At 39.5% G+C, this 22,101-nt stretch overlaps 2 long non-coding RNA genes across 2 annotated transcripts; both read right to left on the minus strand.

Moving 5' to 3' along the window:
- Positions 1 to 8,306: 8,306 nt before the first annotated feature.
- LOC137465778 (uncharacterized) lies at positions 8,307 to 9,382 on the minus strand. The gene is made up of 2 exons (XR_010994833.1): positions 8,658 to 9,382; positions 8,307 to 8,549 (listed from the first exon to the last, which is right to left on the minus strand). It is a non-coding gene; the product is annotated as an uncharacterized lncRNA (long non-coding RNA).
- Positions 9,383 to 9,619: 237 nt separating this feature from the next.
- On the minus strand, positions 9,620 to 15,126 carry LOC137468387 (uncharacterized). The gene is made up of 3 exons (XR_010995908.1): positions 13,668 to 15,126; positions 10,627 to 10,869; positions 9,620 to 10,027 (listed from the first exon to the last, which is right to left on the minus strand). It is a non-coding gene; the product is annotated as an uncharacterized lncRNA (long non-coding RNA).
- Between the last annotated feature and the right edge of the window lie 6,975 nt (positions 15,127 to 22,101).

Genomic DNA, 22,101 nt, shown 5'->3' on the forward strand with positions numbered 1-22,101 from the left:
GAAAAAAGAGAAAATGCAGCTGAATTTTATCATTAAAACTCAACAACTGTGATTAAAAGAACAACAGCACATCAAGCATAGCTTGTTTGTGTCACAGGCAAACTCAGCCTCAGTGCTGCCAGCATGTCTGTGGTGGTGCACCAAAGCTGACAGTGAGATGGTGGCCTGTGGACATTGGCAGCTCTGGGGACAGCCAGCACCCTCCTGTACTTCTGGGCCACTCTGGCTCTCCCGAGTCCTGTGTGGGTGGTCTCTCACAGGTCTCTCACAGGTTCCAGCACCAAAAATGTTGCTTTGCCCTTCCTTTCCAAGCAGATTTATCCTCCACGTGGTCACTGTCTGAACCCATAACGTGGCTGTGCTGGGGGAGAGGAGGATCTGTTCAGAGAAATCCCATCTCTTTTCAAGACCAAAAGAGAGAAAAGCCACACAGACACTGTGGTGTGACTCCCCTGTAAAGCTGATGGAAAGAGAATAAATGGAAATGCAGGCCCTGCAGTGGGACAGTGTGTGTGCTCTCCCATCAGCAGAGTGCCTGGTCTGGGAGAGCTCCACTCTGTCCATGGGTTATGGTGGGACTGGGAAGGAGAGTGAGCCTCAACCCAGACCTCTCAGAAGTGCCCAACTCATTCTAGCTCTGAAGAATTGCTAGAAAACATGATTCTGCATATTTTGTAAACCCATGTTCTCTTAAAACGTCATTATCTCATTAGATTGGCTTCTTTTTACCGTGGAAAGATAGAGAGAGCCCTTTGAGCTTCCTGGATGGTGATGAGACAGCAACCAGTGATATCCTTTAATACACTAAATTTTATGTACCTTCTTGTGCCTCATAAATGTGACACTTTCCTTGTGACTAGATAGTTGTTTCAGTGTTTACCAGGCACTTCTGCCACAATATTCTATTTTGCTCCTGAGACTATAATTCTGTCACATATACAAAGCTGACTTAAAGTGAGAGAACAGGAGATGAACTCCTAAACAATAGCATTATTGTTTTCATAAAATTATCCAGATGGAGGACAGATTTGGCTAGTTTTGTTTATTTAATCTTCTGCTCTTTTCACTGGATGGGTGCATCAAGCTGCAGGAATGGAGACAAAATTTGGTGTGTGGAAGACAGTTCTCTTCCCCTCTTCCAAGTCAAAAAGAAGTATCTGGAGTTTGAGCTCTAAACAAAGTTTTAGAAAAATGGTTTTATCAGGCATCACAGGCTCTTTTAAGAAATTCACCTGTTCATGATGAAATGAGCTCAAAGATGAGATGAATGGATCAAGTCAGCCTGATCAACAGAAAATGAGAAGATATAAAAAAGAAGGTAATAAACACATTTCAGCTTGCAATTAGTCTATCAAAAGCTCTGCTTTCTCTATAGTCTAAAATAAGAGAAAGATTAATAAGATTTTTTCAAAGACTAGTTGTACGATCACTAGACTTCCTTTTATTCACATTGATTTTTAACCTTCTCTTATAAGAACATTTTTTTAAAAAACCCTCTATGTAAGGAACATTATTAAGCATCTTTTTCCCTTTTTGTAACATCTACATGTGTGAACAGCAGACAAATTATTATTAAAGCTTTGAAAGAGCCTCAAAACACATTGCCTCTGATACTGCTAACAATCAACAGATGAAGGGGACAGTGTTTTAACCCACCATCTCCCAAACTGTTTCTCTCATCCTCTATGCACCTGACTTTCCTGGAGCACAGCAAGGAATATTAAAAGTATATTTTACTCTGAATAAATTATACAAAGAATTTAATTTAGAAAGTAGACTTGTCCAGACATAGTAGTTCTTCCATCCCAGCACTCACCACTTCAGGGCAGAGCTCTGGTACAGACTTGTTCACACTTCTGTTCCCTCTGCACGTGTGATGTTTTGTTTCTGTGAGCAGGCAAGATTGCAGCTCCAGCCTTGATAGGATTGCTAAACGTTTTGACAGTTTGAGAAAAACCCAATAATGCAGTTTGTTCTCATATTGTAAATGTAACGGTTTGCATAAAAATTCCCAGAGACACTGCAAGAAACTCTGTTTAATTGGATTGTAAGATCTCCTTGCATCATTGAAAGAGCACAATCAACAAGCCCTACCTACAGGTGCTTAAAAATGGAAGCCACTTAGAAACAATAACAGCCAACAAAACCAATCTAAACCATTACAGTGTCAAAGGCCTTGTTACTGCTTTATGTCCTGCATCATAAACCTGCAGGCATTGGGTGGACTTCCTATATTTTGGCTCAACTCTGTCAAAGCCACTGAAAATGGGAACCACACATAATGCAGAGGGCTCCAAACCTGAGCATTATACATGAAATATAAGGATTTAAAATCATGTAACTCTGTTTTCCAAACCTAACAACAGTTGCTGTCAGCTGCATGAAGAGTACAAATCTGAAATCTGCTGCCAAATCAAACTTGAGCCTTGATGTCAAAGCCCAGATTTTATAAAAAGGGTAGATGTTATTAAAAAGACAGCTAATCAATCAATTACCGACACTCAGCTTCTCACCAAATCTGGTGCCATTTGTAACACGTATTGAGATCCTTGACTGGAATGAGATGCAGTAGAAAGGCAAAGAATGACTGTGGGCACTCACAGCCTGGTGATGAAGTGCCAAGGAAATGTCAATAGCAGTCAAACAGTAATTTTCCTGATTACAACATGTAATCTAGGCTCCCCTTTCCTTGGGGCTGATGCAGAGTTTTAGATCAACAGCTTCAGACAACTGAATTACAAGCTGTGGCTGGGTGAAAAAAACCACATTGAATTCTAAATGTACACCTCAGTAACATTATCTTTAGTGGAACATAAGCACATCCTTAGTTTTATAAATGTGTTTAAGTGCCATCCTGATGGGAATATGTTGTTAATGAGGCTTATTACAGTAATTTGTATTGGAGTCACTTACAGGCCTGAGTCCCTGTGTGTTTGGCATAGCACAAGGATTGGAGTATCAGTTTCTCTGCTCTCTGGATAACATAGTCAAAGTATGGAAGAGAGAAACGAGTGATTGGCATAGAGAGATGGGAAGTAGAGAACAAACAGCAGGTATGTACGCGGCAGTGGGGCATTAGAAAATAATGAGGTAAACAGGGGTCACTGGACATGGAGAACTGATTTCCTCCCTTTCATCTAAGTTCAGATTGTACAAAATCTGTACATTTATGAATTTGAGTTGGTTGTCCAATACCATCTGCATCCTATGCATTTACCTGGATCACCAACTTATGATGAAGATAAATCATACTTTACACACATCTTCATCTCCTGCTGCTGCAGTGGTGCCCCAAATAAATAACTCAGATGTAGACATTGTACAGAGTCACTGCCCATAAAAAGTAATAAAAGAGAAAGTATTACTTTTAATTCTAATAATAATAATGCCTCCCACAGTAACTTTAGCTGAAGGGTGGACATTCACAGTGTGTGAAGCTTCTGTATTTATCCAATTGCATTGCAAGTCAGGCAGGAGCTCCTGGGAAACTCTGGAGCTTGGTCAGAGAAGGCTTGTCCCCAAACAACCCATGACACTGGCACAGGCAGCCTTGTCCTTGGTGCTCAGAGACAGCCCTTTGCCTGAGTCCTGTGCTAGATGTACAACGGCCTTGCAGCAGTAACACATGGGTGAAGCCTAGTCAGGCAGAAGGTCCCTCCACACCAATTTTGTCCTTTCCTGCAGCAGGTTGCTGTGTAAAACTGGTGGGGAGCTGCCATCCACATCATACTTTGTGAAAGCCTGCAGGCCTCACGGCTGGACAGTGCTTCCTGCCTCACTGGCACTCACCCCTGAGCTTATGTGACCTCACTACAGGCTAGGGCTGCCTTTACTGCAGTCATCTTGTTATTCTAGGCGACCGATTTGACCTGGAGTATGTGGCACTCCTGAGCATGTGCTCACGACCTGACTCTTCATGTCTGTAGTGCCACTGGAGTTAGTGCATAAGTGTGCCTCTGTCACAACCAAATGGGACATCTTCTTTTATATTTAACCAGTCATGTGGCATACCTGTCGCCTAAGCCTCTCTTACCTCTCAAAAGGGTAAACCTTCTTACTCCCTGACACACTCGTGGCCGTATCTTTTCAAAACACCCAATATTAAGATGTCCAGAAGCAGATGTCTGAGGTTTAATTGATCCTAGAGCAAAGCTGACAGGCAACAGTGGCCTTGGGGTGGATACAAGAAATGCACAGACAGAAGCACACCTCCTTTTACTTGTTCTCTGGGCTGTACTCCACCAAAAAGGTGTTCTGAACCACAGTCTATTCTGCAAGGTACTGCAAAAAGGAAAATCATAAAGATGGTCCTTAGATTTGAAAACTTACATGATAAAACAACGCAAATGGATATGAAGACCAAATGCCACCACTATGACAATCTTAGAGTGTCATCATGCTTCTTTCATAATTTCCTTTGTACCTTTGTCTACCAACGTCTATAAAGATATTTATGAAGAAGGCATTAGCTTTGCTGTAAAGAATTCCTCCATAAAGAATATTGCAAATTATATCATGCACTTTTTAAAAACTTTACAATATTTGGTGTACTATACTATAAATATTTCTAAAACTTTAACAATTTCTAAATAATTGCCAACTGCACCTGTGTAAATGAAATGCTATAATAAACAGCTATGTTCTGTTGTTCTCTAGATGCATTCACTGTTTCGGATAATCTTTTATAGTGCTGCAAAAAGGTTCTGTATTAATTAGCTGGCTATTATTTGTTGAAAGCAGTTGATTTACAAAATATCTTGCTTATTAGTGTGGAGGCATAGAACAGAAGGCAACACTTCATAATGCCATTTTAATAAACAACCTTGAATACTTGATTTTTAATAAGTAGCTGACAGGAGTTGGGGTACCAGTTTTTCTTTGTGAAAATATTCAACTGAGGGAATCTGGTGTTTCCTTTAAGTTGATGGTATCTTTTCCTGCCATGTTCTGTCACACAGTTCTGCCAACTCTTCAGGCCAAGAATAGCTGGCCTGTGATAGCTCAATAGATTAGCTGAGATCCCAGTGGACAGCAGCACCCTTTACTGACTCATTTTGCAACCTTGAGCTAATAACCTCATGTCATCTATTCTTGTAAAAAGTGTGTGAAATTAATTCCGTGGTGATATAACCCCAGCAGGCAGCTCAGACCCACACAGCCACTCACTCAGTCTCCCACTAGTAGCATGGGGAGAAGAATCAGAAAGGTAAATGCACCAAACCTCACGGGTTGAGATAAAGACAATTTAACAGATAAAGCAAAGAAAATCAGGAACTCATTCACTACTTACCATGGGCAGACGGGTGTTCTGCCATTTCCAGGAAAGCCACACTCCACCACATGTACCAGTGAGTTGGTAGGAAAAACACTATCACTCCAAACATCACCTACTTCCTTCTTTCCCCAGCCCTGTAGGGTTAAGCATGACACCACATGGTGTGGGATATCCCCTGGGTCAGCTGGGGTCAGCTGTCCTGGCTGTGTCCCCTCCCAGCTCCTTGTGCACCCCCAGCCTCCTCGCTGGTGGGGGTGAGGAGCAGAAGAGGCCTCGGCTCTGTCTTTTAAGTGCTGTTCAGCAATAACTGAGATGTCGGTGTTTTACCAACACCTCTCTCACCAACACAAATCCAAAACATAAGCCATATCAGGTCATATGAAGAAAGTTGCCTCCATCCCAAATAAAACCAGTACAGATTCATTGTGTGCATGTATAGTATTTGGAAGAAGTAAAAAGTGAGTAAGTATCACCTTCTGCCATGGGGCAATGGCTGGGACAGGAATCAGCTCTACAGTTAACATACCCACCTATTTCAAGTCCTGACCAGTGTGAGAATCAACATCCTTGGATATGTTTAATGAATCTCATCTCACTTGGAAGATTTGAAAAAATATTTATTAAAAAATGAGGTATTATTTATGAAAAAAAACTAGAACTAATTCAGTTTGAAGAAATCTAGTATATCAAAGTGATAAGCAGAACATTCAGCTTATCCTCTAGATAACTTTGGTGATAACTAGTTATTCTTCATTCAAAAACACAAATTCATCAAATTACCAGCTGTGGTTTTACTTTTTATTTTTCTTCTTACTATAAATCCTACCTGTACTAGACATATATAGATATAGATAAATATATGATACATGTATATGCTATTCCATCCTGACTTTAATGGCCCTGCTGGATTTAGCATGCTAATGATTTTGCCCCAGGATGTGTTTCTACATCTGTGTATGTGGCAGAAGGCATAGAGAGATTATTTTCCAGTCTTTGACAGCATGAAGGATTTCAGCACCAGTGTTAGGCACACTGAATCTCCTCACCAAGGTGAAATTAAATCTGCTCTCAAGAAGTAGTGGCATGGCAGAGATCATCTCAAATGCATGCTTTGATACACCACTAAAGTCAAGCAATAAAGGTGCCAAACAAAAAGGAAGTCTCTAGTCTAACTAGAGATCAGGGAAACTTAGTTACATTCAACCTGAGACTTTAATCACTACCCTTTTAGTCACCCCTGTGTTTTCCACATATAATAAAATAAAACAACATTAAAAGCATGGCTTATTTGCAATTCTTGTCATTATGATCCTTAAATACCTTAAACATTGCCTATCCATATATGCCTTAAACAGGCAATGGGGACAATGAGACATGAGAAAGATGAAATGGGATTTGAACATGCAAGAATGTTTTCTGCATGCAGCCATGTTAATCCAGATCTCCAGCAAGTCCCTAATTCACAGAGCACCGGGACAACAGAAGGACTGCACTGACTTCACAGGCTTTGCAGTCCATAGTATAAACGCCCAAATTACAATCAGAGTTTTCTGAAATCTGAATCTGTTCAATGAAGAAAATATTACACCACAGTAAGAACTATCCATTCTTTTCTACCCACACTTACTCTTTGTTCCAATATGCTTCACTTATTTTAAATTTAGGCTATTTTTCTTATGGGAAAAGGTTGCTGAGATTTCAACCCTCTTGGGATTTTGGAATGCCAAGCATTCCTGGGTTATGCCACTCTGGTTCTACTTTGGTAGCCATTACCTTAGTAGATGTGGAATAGGAAATTAAAAGGAGAAGGTTTTCCTTGTTCAATCTGGACAAAAGCATTAGTAAATATCCTTCACAAAAAGAAAATATTACAGGGATTATTAATAATTTTTATCGTTTTCCTGGGAAAATGTAATCATAGTTTTTCAATAAGGTTTTAATCTGGAACTGGCAATATGGTCTATTTGCAGGCATAAACAAATAAAAGATACACAATCACACACACACACATCTGATCAGACAATAAGGTCAACCCACCCTATGCTAACTGAAGACATCCCCAGATAGGCCTGCATGGCTTTCCAGGGGGAGCCCACAGTGTAAATGGTAACTGGGCCAAGAAACTGTCTTGGCAACCCTAATCCTATCTCCAGAGAAAATTAATTGCTAGTTGAACTGTAGCAATCCAAAGGTATACATTCTGCCCAGATTGTTATGCACCAGGCAAGCAGCCCACCCAAAAATTTCACTCCCTGATAGCCAGAACATGTTCCAAGGATATTTCCAAAGGATGGAGCATGAAAGCTGTGTGAGAAATCTCAATAGCATCTACTGCTGGGGACGCCATTGGTCCAGAATAATCCCCAGCAAGCCTTGGCACACGGACTGGTGCCAACCTCCATGGCAGTTCTCCTTCACAGCACTCCTCCAAATGGGTGCTTGCAAATTTTGAGGAACATGCTGTTCTTTCCTCCATAACTCTGCATGCTCTCAGCCTATTTGTATGCTTTTGTAGCTTGTGTTGCATTCTGAAGGCTGTGATTATTAAATGCTGGTGTTTGTTGCTCTTTATCCATTCAGAAAAATGCGTGAGAAACAGAAATTATATTGCGACATTAACACAGAATCAGGACAAGGAAGTTACAATGAGTTCCCCAAAGACAGATGATTCACACATTTCATAAAAATTGTACCATATGCATTAGCTATCGTTGTCAGATAACATTATTGTTGCAAGCACTGTTGCATGTAAGTACTTCATTTATCTAAATCGAGACTTTACACTTCTTCACACTCTGCAGGTCCCAGCCCTGCCATGATGGAGTTCCTAGCATGAAGTAGCAATGTATTATAGTGTCAGATCGACTCACATTTCACATTTTTAACTAAAGAAAATCAAAATAACAAAATGCAGCCATAGAAGGAACAACTGCTCTCATCTGCAGGTACTCCTACTTAAGAGTTATTAAATAATAGCAATAAAAATGAGAGAATATGTTGGTATTGACAACCTGTATAGACTGGAATAACCAAAGATTTATCTTTTATTGATGCAATTATTTATTTCTACTAGGTGAAACATCATTAATTTTTTCCTCTACTACTTTTTTGGCCCCCAATATTCACTATCTTCCTAAGCCCGGAATATGTCTCCATTTGGTCTTCAGGGATTTGGAGTCTGTCTTACCCTCTCATTTTGGTGACTCCATCCTGCCGCTTAGCCACCTTCCTCATGAATAGGGTTGGCTTGTCTCCCATTCTAACAGGCTCCTGCCTACATTAAGAGTGGTGGGAATGTTGTCAGCATTAGTGGGAACTTTACCTTTCCAAACTCCTAGTCCCCTCAGTCTGCCCAAATGAGACTTGTGAAGATGGTACTTACCAGGTGATGGATGGGAGCTGCAATGCCCACCTGCTTCAGCCGTATTGTATCATCCTCAAACACAAAACAAGGAGCAGGAATGTGGGGTCACTCTTCTCACAGTTTGGATGCCAGGCAGGCAAACTAAAACTAGATCCAAGAATATGGAAATAAACATAATTTTAGTACACAACACTATGCTCCAAGCTATCTGGCAACTGTAAGAAGTAATTTACTCACTATTCACTTATTCTGTGATCAGGAGGGAATCTACTGGGAGGCTGACAGTCATAAAATGATCATTGTCACAAACCTGAGTTGACTCTGCTGGCAGTGTTTCACATTTCATATTTCCAGCTGTAATTAATGAGCCATTTTCCAGAATGCAAATACAAGACTTATTAAAGCTTTTTTTCAAAGCTTTTTAGCTTCATTTTCCATTTTTGTGTTCTCTGAGATACAGAAAACAGAAATATATATGGTTGAATGACAACAAGATGCAAAAGGCATAGAAAATTATGTAAATATGTCTAAAACAAAGAATTTCACTTGTCTTGAGACATATCAGAGTGCATATATTAACTTAATTTCAATTACAAATAAAACTGCCTTTCTTGCAGCTAAGTTAAATTTGAGCCAATGCTTCATTTCACTTTGGCTAAAGGCAAGGATGTCAAGACAATATTTCAGGCATGCAAATATATAAGTCCAGATATCTCAAGACAGGAGTATTGCTTAGGTATCTCCATGCAAAAATCAAAAAAAAACTGTTTACCAAAACCACAAAAAATCCCCAAGTAAACCACAAAAACTCCCCATCAAACCCAAACCAAAGCCCAAAACCCCAAAAAAGCCATATTTGTATAGCACCAAGCACTATTGTAGAGGGAGGAAGGATGCCCAAACCCTTTGTTAAGAAAAGGCACAGAGGACACTGAATAGCTGCTCTCACTTTCTCTATGAGCTGCAGTTTTAATGTTTTCCAAGACATTTTACTGAACAGGTAAATCAATTCCCATTTTTCAAATCAATATTTTCTTGTTTTGAATATCTTGTGCTGATAAAGCTCTTTCAAGTACGACTTGAGTTTCTCTTTGTGTTCTGCATTTAATATTATTATTGGAAACTCGAACTCTGTAATTGTCATTATGGCAAAACTTTTGCCACAGCATCCTCTGGAATAAAACAAAAATTTATTGTAAAGATGATAATTCAGCAATGATGACCCTTTCTGATGGCCCTCTAGATTCAGCAGCATTTTAAAAAGCAAGAATTTAAAAATCAAGCCTACCAGTGCCAGTCTACTGTTTTTTCTGACCAGTTTTTCACAACTCACTCTAAGAAACTATTTGATATTTGCATGCAGCTGCAGTGTCCCAGCTGGAGTGTCACTGAGGAAGCACAGAGAGAGATTTCTGTTTAAATTCCTGCTGAAGTTTGGCCACTTGTAACATTCTTTGTAATTTTTGAACTTATGTCAAACTAACCAAATAACCCCCTCAAAATATCCAGCACACAAAATTGGTTTTATGTCATTATTTAAGGAACCTTTCTGAGATGGCTCTGCCTTGCTCAGCTGAGTTGCTCAAGATATTTATGGCACTGAGAAAGCATTATAAGTCACGAAGCACATGAATGGGTCAGGTTAGAAGGGACCACAGTGGGTCATCAAGTCCAACCTCCCTGCTCAAGCAGGATCATCCCAGATCACAGAATGCATCCGGACAGTTCTGGGATATCTCTAGTGAGGGAGACTCCAAAACCTCTCTGGGCAACCTGTTCCAGTGCTTGGACAATGCACAGTAAAAGAAGTATGATATAGAGATATACAAAATACAGCACTTGATACTCAAAGCTTGAAAAATACTTGAACTTTGAAAGAAACACAAAAAACCTCTTCATTTCCAAAGATGAAATTACTTCTCTTTCATTATCTGATACTACTTGGAGACCTCATCTTTAGAGTTCAAAACCAGAAATATCCAACTACCTTATGTTCAGGATGTTTCAGCAGGGCTGGAGATCATGTAACACATAAAACAAAGAGATTGTCTGAGATGTCTAGACAAATGAGAAATGCTTTTTTGTGAACCTGAACTTTCAGACACTGACATAGCATGAAACCTTTTGAAAATCTTCTCTCATTCCCAAGCACATCACCCATTGAGAGGGCAAAGACATCATCATTTGATGGAGTTTCTGCTGACTCTCTGTTCACTCTTTGCAAGAGATTCTGGCAAAATATCCAGAAAAGGAGATAATTGTTCTGAAGCAAGTAGACTATATGCTTCTATGTCAGGGTGCTTATGGCTGTAACGCTAAAATATACAGACAGCTTTTCTACAGAGATCAATTAAAAGAGTGACACACTTAGACTGAGAGCCAGTGACTTCAGAAAACACAGAAAGCCCTAGAACAACACGATCCAGTAGTTTTAGTGAGATTGTAGTGTTTCCATGAATGCATCATTTAAAAACAATGCAATACATCTCTGAAGAATATACTTAAACTCAGATTTAATATGGGCTCACTGCTCTCTACCTCCAGCTGCTATTTTAGAAGAAGAAGCCAATATATTGAGAAAGCATTTTAGAAAGCATGAAATACATTTCAAGTTCCAGTAAAATAATTGGATCCTTCTAGGATTTGCTTAATTATGCAACATAGTTAGCCCTTAGTTAGTGATTTAAAACCTAGGCTAAATATATGAGAAAAGCCTGTCATTTCACTTGAAATAAATAAGATTTTTTTTCCACAATAAGCATTTACACTTTTTTAATATTTGAAAACTCCTGTATCTTATGACTATGTTGCCCTGCCAAGTTAAGATACTTTAATTAAATTGAAACCAGTTGGATTTGCTATAATCACCAGAAAAAAACAAAATATGATAAATGAATCTGCAATAAAAAAAAAACTTCCTTGAGGCATTTTATCAAAATGGTCATTTTGAAACCTATTAACAGCTGTAAGCCAAAAAAACCACATGAAATCACTCAGTATGGCAGATTCCAGGTCCTTTATCACTAAAGGTGAAAATATAATTTCAAAAACAGTTCAGCCATTAAAGCTGTATTCAAACAGCTAGTTAGTGGTCAAACTCCTTCTATAACATATTATGGAATAACATTATAGAATTATAGTTATTACAAAATTGAGTACATTTCAAAATGTACAGCCAAACGTTTATGGAGGTTTGCAGAAATGAGGTTCATCTTGCAGGAGCTCATGCTGTGCAGAAGGAAGAGTACATCAAGTCTATGCTTGTGACCTGCTAATGCTGTGATGAACTGAGAATCTCACAGCAGCCATTTCCAGATAACACACAAAAGGCCAACATTCATAACCTCTGCTTCAAAAATGCAGAGACTGAGAACAAGGTCTGTTGGGCCACATCTGTCCTACCAGCCCCACACCTCTGAGGCTCCTCTGCAGCCTACGGTCCTTCCCCAGCAGCAGAGGGAGGTGAGCATGGACATCCCACAGCCAAATCTGCACAGTCCATAGAGCACCCAGAAGACACAGAAAAAGAGAAGCATTTTGAGGAGGAAAACAACAAAAATTTGCATTGGAAAAACTGGCATCCTGGAAATGGGGAAAATTTCTGTCCCACTGTACAGATGTCCCATTGTTGTGACGAATGAAAAGCAAGCAAATTGCAATTGTAGAGAGGTCTGCCATCCTCACCTTCCTTCTGCTACTGCACTGCCTAAGTAACTTGCTGGTTTTTAGCATCCCTTCTACATTATTATCTGCACTGTAAGTCAGAGACCCGTGGGTTAGGTGCATTAAGGGATTCAGGTTTTGTGGCAGCAGCCATTGCAGTGTCTGCCTTCCTGCTGAGTGCCACCTCTACTGGATTTGTAACAGGCAGAGCTGGGAGCAAGGATGCTCCAGGGCTTGAGAGACACCTCAGAGGAGTACCCACCTGAGAGCCCACCGCTCATGTGGCCACACCTGAGTCACAGTTAAATTAGCTTCAAGTCATGCCAGGGGACGTTTAATTGGATATTAGGAAAAATTGCTTCACTAAAAGGTTTGTCAAGCCCCAGAACAATCTGCCTAGGGAAGTGGTTGAGTCACCATCCCTGAAAATATTGAAAAAAACGTGTCAATGTGGCACTCTACACAGGGAGTAGACAGGGTTTATGGAGGACTTGGCAGTGCTAGGCTTATGGCTTGCCTTCATCTTAAAGATCTTTTCTAACCTCAAGGATTTTGTCATTAGCATCAAGTTGGAACTTCTAGCCTGGAGTCCTCTCCTGCACTGCAGCTCTACATTGTACTCAAGCCTGTGTAACACAGGGAAACGTCATTGCCTGTGTGACAGAAAAGCCAAATTTTAGCCAAATTACTAAATTGTGTACAGGCCTCATTTGCTATCCCAACCATCCTGCTGCAGGCTTTATGCTCAGGATGCTCCTCTCCCTTCCTGTTTCAGTCATATTCCTGGGAAAAAAGTGATTAAAAAAATCTGTGGACTAGAGAGAAGCTGCCTAATCTTTTAACCAGTGACTGGGAAACTTGATCAGAAGTATAGAGACTTGGTTTCTAACCACTGCTCTAACAGCTATTTGTGTGCACAGAAATAAAATATTTAATACTTGGTGAACAGAAGTATGAAAATCTGTATGTCTAAAGAGCTAGCTTAAGAAATGGCAAGTAAGGATCAAAATTTAGAGTTTAGTATGTGAAATTACTCAGTCCCATTTAAGGATCATCAAACCTTTATGATGGAAGACTTGAACAACAGGTCCTTTAGACTGTTATCAGACTTGCATTCCCTGCCACAAGGCCTGAGAGAACCATGTTAAATGCAAAGGTGTATTCATTCCTGCAGCAACAATGCTTTGACTCTTTGTCAAATTATAAAAAACTATAATAAAAATAAATAATTATAGTAATACTACTTCTAATAATACTAATAACCCTATTTGTTTATTTCCTAAATAACTACCCAACTTCCCATGGCCACTGCAGTGGCTGCCCAGAGCCTTAGACATTGTCACGTAGTAATGTGCACACCCTTACCTGGGAGGATAACAATAATCCTAGATCATGAGCAGCTTCATTTCACAGCCTGATTTCCTCCATATTCCCACTAAAATACTTCCCAAGTTTCTGATACATGCAGCTACCTTTACAGATGTACTGGTTTACTGTTTCATTTTTCAGGGATCGACAGAAATAGAAGCACATAAAATTTTGCCACCTTTTGTCTAAAAGAAAAAAATCACATTATTCAGTCAGTGCATGAAACAAAGTCATACAGAAAATCAAATTTAAAAAATAGCAACATCTGAATCACTGCCTCAGTTTTTCCATTACTTTTTGGATATATTTGGTGGTCACAGAGACTCCAGGGTTTTGCCGAAGCCCCATCTCTTCTGGTCCCTGCAGCCAGGTTATATCTGTCTTTCTCTAGTAACCAAAGAAAGGCTGCTTGTAAGATAATCTTTTTCCTTTAATAAGTACTAGTGTCCTTTTTCAGGCAATGTCCTTTTCTACCCAGAAATCAGTTTGGTCATCTGTTTCTTGGCTACCTGCTCATCTGGCAGAATATTATTTGCTTGTCCTTTATCCAAGGATAACAAACTCATACAGTTTTACAGTCCTGTGCTAAATACCACAGCTTTTCCAATCAGCCCTATGTGTGCCAAATCAAAACAAGGAGGTAACGTTGCAGATATGGAAGCAAACATCAGACATAGGTGGATAAAGATACGTTTAGCTACACACAGACCCACCACATCAAACATGGATGCAAAGTCAACAAGTTTCACTGGCCAGTTGATTTTGTTCAAGCTTTTGGTAAAGGGCGAGCCTCCTACCAATGTCAAAACATAACATCAGCCAAACCTCATCCTTTTCAAATACAACTACTGACAAAACTGGGAACAACAGATGCAAAAAGTTTTGCTCTCTTAGTCCAGCAGCATCTGAAAACAAAATCCTGCAGCTTCTCTGCAGATCTCAGGCATAGAGCTCGTAAGACAAAAAGCTGCTGTTAAATAGAATTTAAACGAATTGGCCCTGGTTAGAGGAGGTGAGGTGCAGTTACATAAAACTGTCCCTGTCTCCTGATGAAATCAGTGTCCATGTTCTTCTGTGAACACATTTGCATTTTTAGCCTTCTCTTAATCCACAAAAGAACCTTACATGTATCAAAGTTGTATTTTGTCCTTGAATGCTCCTTTTTTCTCTAAACTCTCTAGTTTATTTGGTGGTTTATCTGTTGTCTCTGCTTTCTTTGAAGCCTCTGGATACCATCTGTGAATTTGATTGATGTGTAAGTTTTCTTCTCTTATTATTTTAGGTCATTTATACAGAAGTAAGTATTAGGCTCAACACTAACCCCCAGTGAGCTCCACTTTGCTATTTTACCCCTCATAGCTGCTTTGGTTTCTGTTTTTTCAGTCATTTTTTAATTAAAACTGCAATTATTACTGGGAGGTTTTTTAAATAAATTTTTAGATTGGATTTCCTTTGTTGAAAGTCTCAGAGTTTTGAAGAAAGTTTTTTCCTTTACCTGGTTCAAATACAAATGAATCAAAGAAAGGAACAAACCAAGTTTGTTTGGCTTCTCTTCAGCCCATGTGGCCTATAGCATATCTGGTATGACTGCTTACATAATGAAGATTTCTGTATTTGCTGTACTGTAAAGGCAGTGTATACACTTCTATAGATAGCATACTTCTATACATACTGCGTGGAAATTTAGATTTATAGGACTTATCCACAGCATAAAAATGTTTACTTTTCAGTCATAATGACAGCTGCTTTCCCTTGCTTATTTGAAGATATGGAATTTTTCCTATCAGAAGAGGATGTGGAATTCCTATTTCTTATCTCTTCTTCCAGGTGAGATGGAAAGAGAATTAGTTCAATAGTTTTACGTTTCCTTATAAATGCTTTCTTGGCATAAAATTTCAAAAATAAGGGGCAACTTCCTGTTCTTCTAGAAAAAAATGCAAACTAATTTTTTTTTAATATTTCCAGCCAAATATTAAGCATCAATTAATTAAAAACCATAAAAAAGTTTAATGCTGGTCTCATACATTTCTCTCTTCTAGAATAACACTCCCTTAAAATGACAGTTGCCACCATGAAGAGAGAACATAGAAAATTTTTGATAGCCAAATCAACCAGACCCTTCCTTGCTGTTCACATTACCTTGTGCCTTGTTCAGTATCGCCATGAGATGACAATGCAGAAAACACTCCATTCTGGCAAGTGGATGACCACTGCTAATCCCAGTATTCAGGGATAGACAGTATGTGCATCTCCCTGTCCTTACAGCCACCTGTACTTAAAATTTTCAAGTTCTTTATCAGAGGCAAGGTGCTGACTTCACTTTGCTCTGTATCATTTCAGCTGAAGCACAATAAATGCTATAAGATGACTGGAAAAATAGCTAACACAACTCTGCATTCAAGGAAATGGTGTAATCAAAACTAGGAGAGAGAATTTAAAAAAAAATATTTTGACTGATTTGCCTCTTGTGCTTTCAGGTCTGCCACTCATAACTCCACAAGGCTTGTCAAACTCACTTTTCCAAGAGGAAGATGTGAATTGTCTTCTTGTTCTGCTCTGAGATCAAATCAAAGAAAATAAAGGTGACTTCTGTAATCTTTCAATACACTAAATTTTTCTCCCTCTGCAGTAGAACAGCATAATTAAGAAGTCTTCATTTGGAGTTTGAAACTTTAATCATGGTTGTCCTAATAAAATCCTCTCTGGTTTGATGGACTTTATATTACTTCTCCTTGAGTGAACCCCAAACTGATTACTTGACAGGGAGCATTATCTAATTAATTATTTAGAGGAACAACTACCAAATTACACACAGAGATTGAGCAGCATATGGTGATCCAGTTTCAATCTTCTAATCCGAGTTCAAATCCCAGGTGGGGACTACAATCTTCTGAATATTAATGTAATTGCACCTCTACTGTCCCAGAAAATTAGTTTCTTGTGCTTATGAATTTTTCATTATTTCATCTGTAGTGAGAGAGAAGCCTACATCCATCATAGTTTGGAAAGCATGTACTACATGTCCACAAACTCCACTTGTTCACCCTATTTCAGAGCAGTTCCTCTGCACTTCTATACCTCCTTGGCCCATAACACTGACTTCCATCATCACCCCTACAATGAAACCCTCAGCACTTGTTTGCCAAGGCATCGAGTGCTCTACTCTGGACAAGCAAGTCTCCATCAAACCTCTTCAATGTAGGAAGTCCAGTTTGTTACCATTTTTTTCATCTATGCTCAGTACACAGGTGGCCCATATGGACTTAAGGAAGCATACTTGGGGTTTTGAGATTTGTTAGCTCTGATGACTACTCACAAGTCTATTTCTTAAAGTAACCGAACACTTGAACACCTAAATTAGGGTTCAACTGATTCCAAATATAAGTGTTGCTGCATCTTTTTCATTTTTTTAACATAGCCTAAGGATAAATTGACTTCAAAATTGTTTACATATTTTTTTAAAGCGCATAACAGGGAGAATCAAAACACTTCTTGAAAATGTAGTGTTATGCTTTTCACCCAAATGTCTGTGCATATGACACAGTGTCAAACAGGCTAGAATTTGCATGGCCTTAAGCTTAAGGACAGAAATAAAGTATTTAGAAAAATGTATATTCAGAAAGAGCACCTTTCAATGCCCTGCAGTCTGTCCATCAGAGCTTCAAAAATGGCTCAAAAACCAAACTACTACTAATCCTAAAGAAAGCCACATAAAACTTCATGCTGCATCCAGTCCTTAATTTGACATGATGGCCCACAGTTTACCTGCACTCAATCCCACGTGGACCACACACCCACCGCATTCACCAGCTATTCTCTCAAATCTAAACACTGCCTTACAGTCAGTCTTTTCTAGCCACCAACCCAGAGGAAATTTCCCTCCAAGCCAGGTGGAGGTAGGCAAGGGCAGCCCCACAACAAGGCAGTCTGTGTGTTGCTACCTATCCCTAAGGTGTCATTGATTACTTAAATCCCCACACATAGCTTCAATCCATGAAGTACAAAAAGCATGGCTGGTCTCACACTGATGCAACAGGCTAGGTGAGAAAAATGGCAAAACTGAACCCAGGTTGCACCCCCTACTGGTTTTGCAGCACAGGCTCCTGAGCAAAAAATCAATGATTGATGTGAGCAATTAAAAATTGTGATTGGTATGGGACTGAAGAATACAGTCCTACCAAGAAGGATGTTTGAGCTGGGCTTATTTCTCCCTCAGCAGCACTATCTTTCACAGTGCCTTAGCAAGAACTGCTGTGGGGTGTTCTGCATAGGGTCTCTGCTGCAGGATCTGAGAAAGCACAAATTTCACTGACTGTCTACACCTGCCAGCGTGACACCAGCATCCATGGGCTAAAAGTTGCAGCAGAGGCAGGAAAAACCAGTGTTGATCCTACCTACTCTGTGCTTGTTGTTTGCCTGCTTTAAACTGCACATTGTACACATATCAGCCAGTTATTTGCCAGCTCTCTTCCTCCACAACTAACAGTTATTCTTCATGTGTTCTGTGCTTTATTTTTTCCAAGTTTCTATCCTTCCTCTCATGCCACAAGTCTCTGAATGTTGTTGTAATAACTAGATAGAATAACAGTGAACCTCTCCTGGGCTTGGAGCAAGAGTGATTTACATTTACAAAAATACCCTAAATAAAGGAGAGCAAAACCATGAAGTAAAAGCTCTTGAACACTCCAGTTGGTTTAAATTTATAATTAATCGTACATGGAGGGACCCTCTTATATAAATGTATGCCTAAGCACCTGTGTTGAGCACTTGACTCTAGATTCTCTAAGCAGAGAGAAGGTGGTGTGGCTCAAGATCCTGTGTTCCATACCCACTTCAAGGCAAGATCAGCCACACCCTGAAGTACTACTTCTTTCCAAGGATATCTCAGATCCATCATCCCTGTTTGCTGGGCTGAATTCTACCCTACATGCTTGAGTAGCAACAGAAAAAACAAGTTTGGGAGCACAGGTAAGCTGGGGGCTTTTTTTGTCCTCTTTACCAGAAGAACCTAAATTTCAGATTTGTAGTGGGACTTTGGCCCACTCCAAATGCTCACAACTTGGGTCTGGTATTTCTCAGATAAATTACTTCTGTATCTCCTAGCTGGCTGGTGGCAAGGCTCTCCTCAAGGTGTGCAAAAAATAAAAAGGAAACCAAGTGCTGTATGGGGAAATCAGAATATGCAAGTGGAAAAATCACTCTCTAGCTCAATGAGAAAGGAAATCCTTCCTTCCAGTGGCTCTCAGGGTCCTTTCTCTTCAGTGCCATTGTTAGGAGCAGTCTAAAAGGAGGCCTCATGCAACAGTGTTTGTAGAGTGCATAGCTAAACTTCTGAGGTGGAGTAGGCACAAAACCCAGATCTCTCATTGTCTGTCAGAACCCAGAATGTCCCTTGGACACTCTTGGATGTTCCGGGCCCAGGTCAGAAGCATTTGAGACCCTGGAATGCAGCCACAGACCCCTGTGGCTTTGAACCTGATCCATGGAACAATTTACCAACCTTGCAGGAAGAACAAGAAATCACAAAAGTTTAGATATTATAGTAGAAGTAGTCACAAAGGGAAGGGAAGAATTTTTGAGTGCTGTGCAGGGGGGTTTTAGGCCTTGTACAGAGGGGTCTGAGTTTTGTACATGGGGGTCAGAAGTTCTAAGATGAAGGGATTTGGGAGTGCCCTGTCCTCTTTCTTTCTCCTTCCTAACCTCCATGTTCTTGGTGATGTTGGCATTCACAGATTGGTTTAGAGTAGAAAGTCACTGTTCAAAATAGGTGATGGGCATTGGGGAAAAACCATAAATATTTAATACGTAATGTATGATATAAAAGAGGGCACCAGCCCCCTGGGTGTTGGAGTGTGCCTTTGCCTGACTGCTGAACGGACCGCAGCAGCTCAGGGAGAAATCTTTTAGATAACATACAATAAACTACCTTGAGACCGGACGACTGAAGACTACTGAGTCTTTCTTTGGAGACACGGGTTGGAGGAGAGACTTTACCACCTTTCTGGGCCACCCCAATCAGGGAGTGAGGCCCGACAACAGACCCCACAGTTGTCTAATCCACCTTTAAACCACTGTATCTAAAGGACTTGCCACAGCATTTCCAGCCAGCTCCTCCTGCCACAGCAGTTGCTCTTGCTGTAACAAGGGTTGCACTGCCATTTCCAAGAGGCATGTGTCCTCCAGCAGCTGCAAGTGCAAAACTGGTGCTCAGTGTGTACATCCCACATGGCCTTGCAAGCCTGGCAGGGGTGCTAAAAGCCCAGTTTGTCTTTTTAACATCTAAATAACTTAGGCCATACAGATTGCTGTGCTAGATTTAGAAAAAGAAAGGATTAGTGGATTGCTCTATTTAGCTCATCTCATCTCAGCCTATATTTTTCTTTAGATACCTTCTACCCTTGCCAGAGCTGGGCCTAAGGTAACAGCAACAACTTGTTATCTTGTCACAGCAAGAGAGGGACAATTAATTCAATGAGTGGGTCTAAAAACATAAACAACATAAGAAGTTTGCACATACCACGTAGAAACAGTGGAGTTCTCATTTAACTTATTTTCTTCTGATGCATGATTTCATCAACTTCATCATCATGCACAGCATAATTCTGTTACTACAGTAAACAATTTATCTCTCTCATTTTATTAATAGTCATTCCAAACAATTAAAAAATTGAATCTACAAATTTAGGTTTATGCCTTTGGCAAAGACATCCTGTTTTGTAGATCAACAGATACAACTTTCCTACCCAGAAAACCTCACTATCCAAGGCTTGTGTTATGTTCGCACAGATGTTCACAAACAAATTCAGTCTATGATTATTTTCAGATTAATGACATCCTGCTCTATTAGAGCATTGCCAAATCATCCTTTTATTGCCAGTCTTGCAAGGTTTTGTGTTTGGTTTTTTTTCTACAGCTCCAACTCTAAAAGACACATGATTAGTCAAAACCATCAGTTTTTGTTCCTAAAGTCTCCAGCAAGCCTTGTCGCAAGCTTGACTCATGTTACCCTAGGGGCCCAAAGAACAGAAGTTAATTGTCACATTTTCTTAACCACTTTCAAGACTTTTAAGGGTCTGACTCACGATTTCTAATGCCTACAGTTGGCAATACTGCATATACATTACATGTGTCATATCATCCATATGCCAGTAAACAAAATCTTTAGGAAATGTCCAACTAGTTACTACTCACCCTGTTCATAACAAATGATTTTTTAAAATAATGTTCAAATCTCTGGTACCAAAGAAGTTATATCACTGCAGTAGTCACTCGCAGCAACAGAAAATAAATTCCTCATTAATCTGATTAAAAACAATTAGTAAAATCTACCTCCTACTCAAACATGCATATGAAACCTAAACAGAACTACTTTTGATTTCTTAACTCAGCAGCCTACAAAACAGAAGGTAAGCTATGAAAACTCTTACTAAATATTAACTATGCAAGCATTTGCTGTACTGCTGTCATTGAAATATAAACAAAAGGGACAACTTGTGAAGGTTTGTTCCATCTGAGGACTCTGTCATTGTGTGCTTACAAATGCCCCCAGCCCACCAGTGGAAGAACCTTGCAAGGGCTGGAGGCACTTTGGGGAGAGCTGCAGGTTACCTTAGTTCTGCTGCTGAGAATGATACCTTCACCAGGCCAGTCATCTAGCAGCAGATTTGTCATATACTCCATTTCTAAGAAGTTTCTGCAAAAAGAAGGGCAGAATATTTGTTTATGATGTGGGATAGTAGCATTTCTATATTGGAATTAAAATTTATGGCAAAATTTGATGTTTAGATTACTCATGTTAACATTTAATCAGTTTTACACTTCAGAGAAAGGCTCTCATTTATGATGCTTGGCATCAAGTAACCAGAATCAGAAAGCCACACATAAAACAAGAAGACCCCCACCATATAAACACATACAGTGTGACTAATTTCAGGCATATTTAAATTATCCATTAACTCAATTAGGTATTTATACCATTCAGTTCACCTGTTTCATTTTGGCTCTACTTTTCAGCCTACAAATAAAAACGTAGTCTATGTTGTACAGATGTGATGATTATACCTCAGAATGAATCAGAAACATATAAATGGTTATGCAATATATGTGTTCAGACTTGCTTAGTCTGAGTCAGAATCATTCTTGTCTCCATGAACCTCATAAGCATGTTTTCCACAACCTTCTAGACTAATAGAGATATTAGCAAGGAAAGAAGGAAGTAAAGAAAGAAAATACTCGGGAGATATTTTTGTTTCAAGGACTTTAAAGATTATTAACTTAATTATGAGATTGGCAATTATTAATAGGTTATAATTAAAGACTAAAAACTGTTTAATAAATTGAACATCTACTTGACATTATCTATTAAAAGCCCAACCTGCACACTACCACTGTAACTGAAGTGTTGTTGCTCATTTTGCCAGGAACTAAACAC

The sequence above is a fragment of the Anomalospiza imberbis genome, chromosome 2 (genome assembly GCF_031753505.1).
Source record: "Anomalospiza imberbis isolate Cuckoo-Finch-1a 21T00152 chromosome 2, ASM3175350v1, whole genome shotgun sequence".
NCBI lineage: Eukaryota > Metazoa > Chordata > Aves > Passeriformes > Viduidae > Anomalospiza > Anomalospiza imberbis.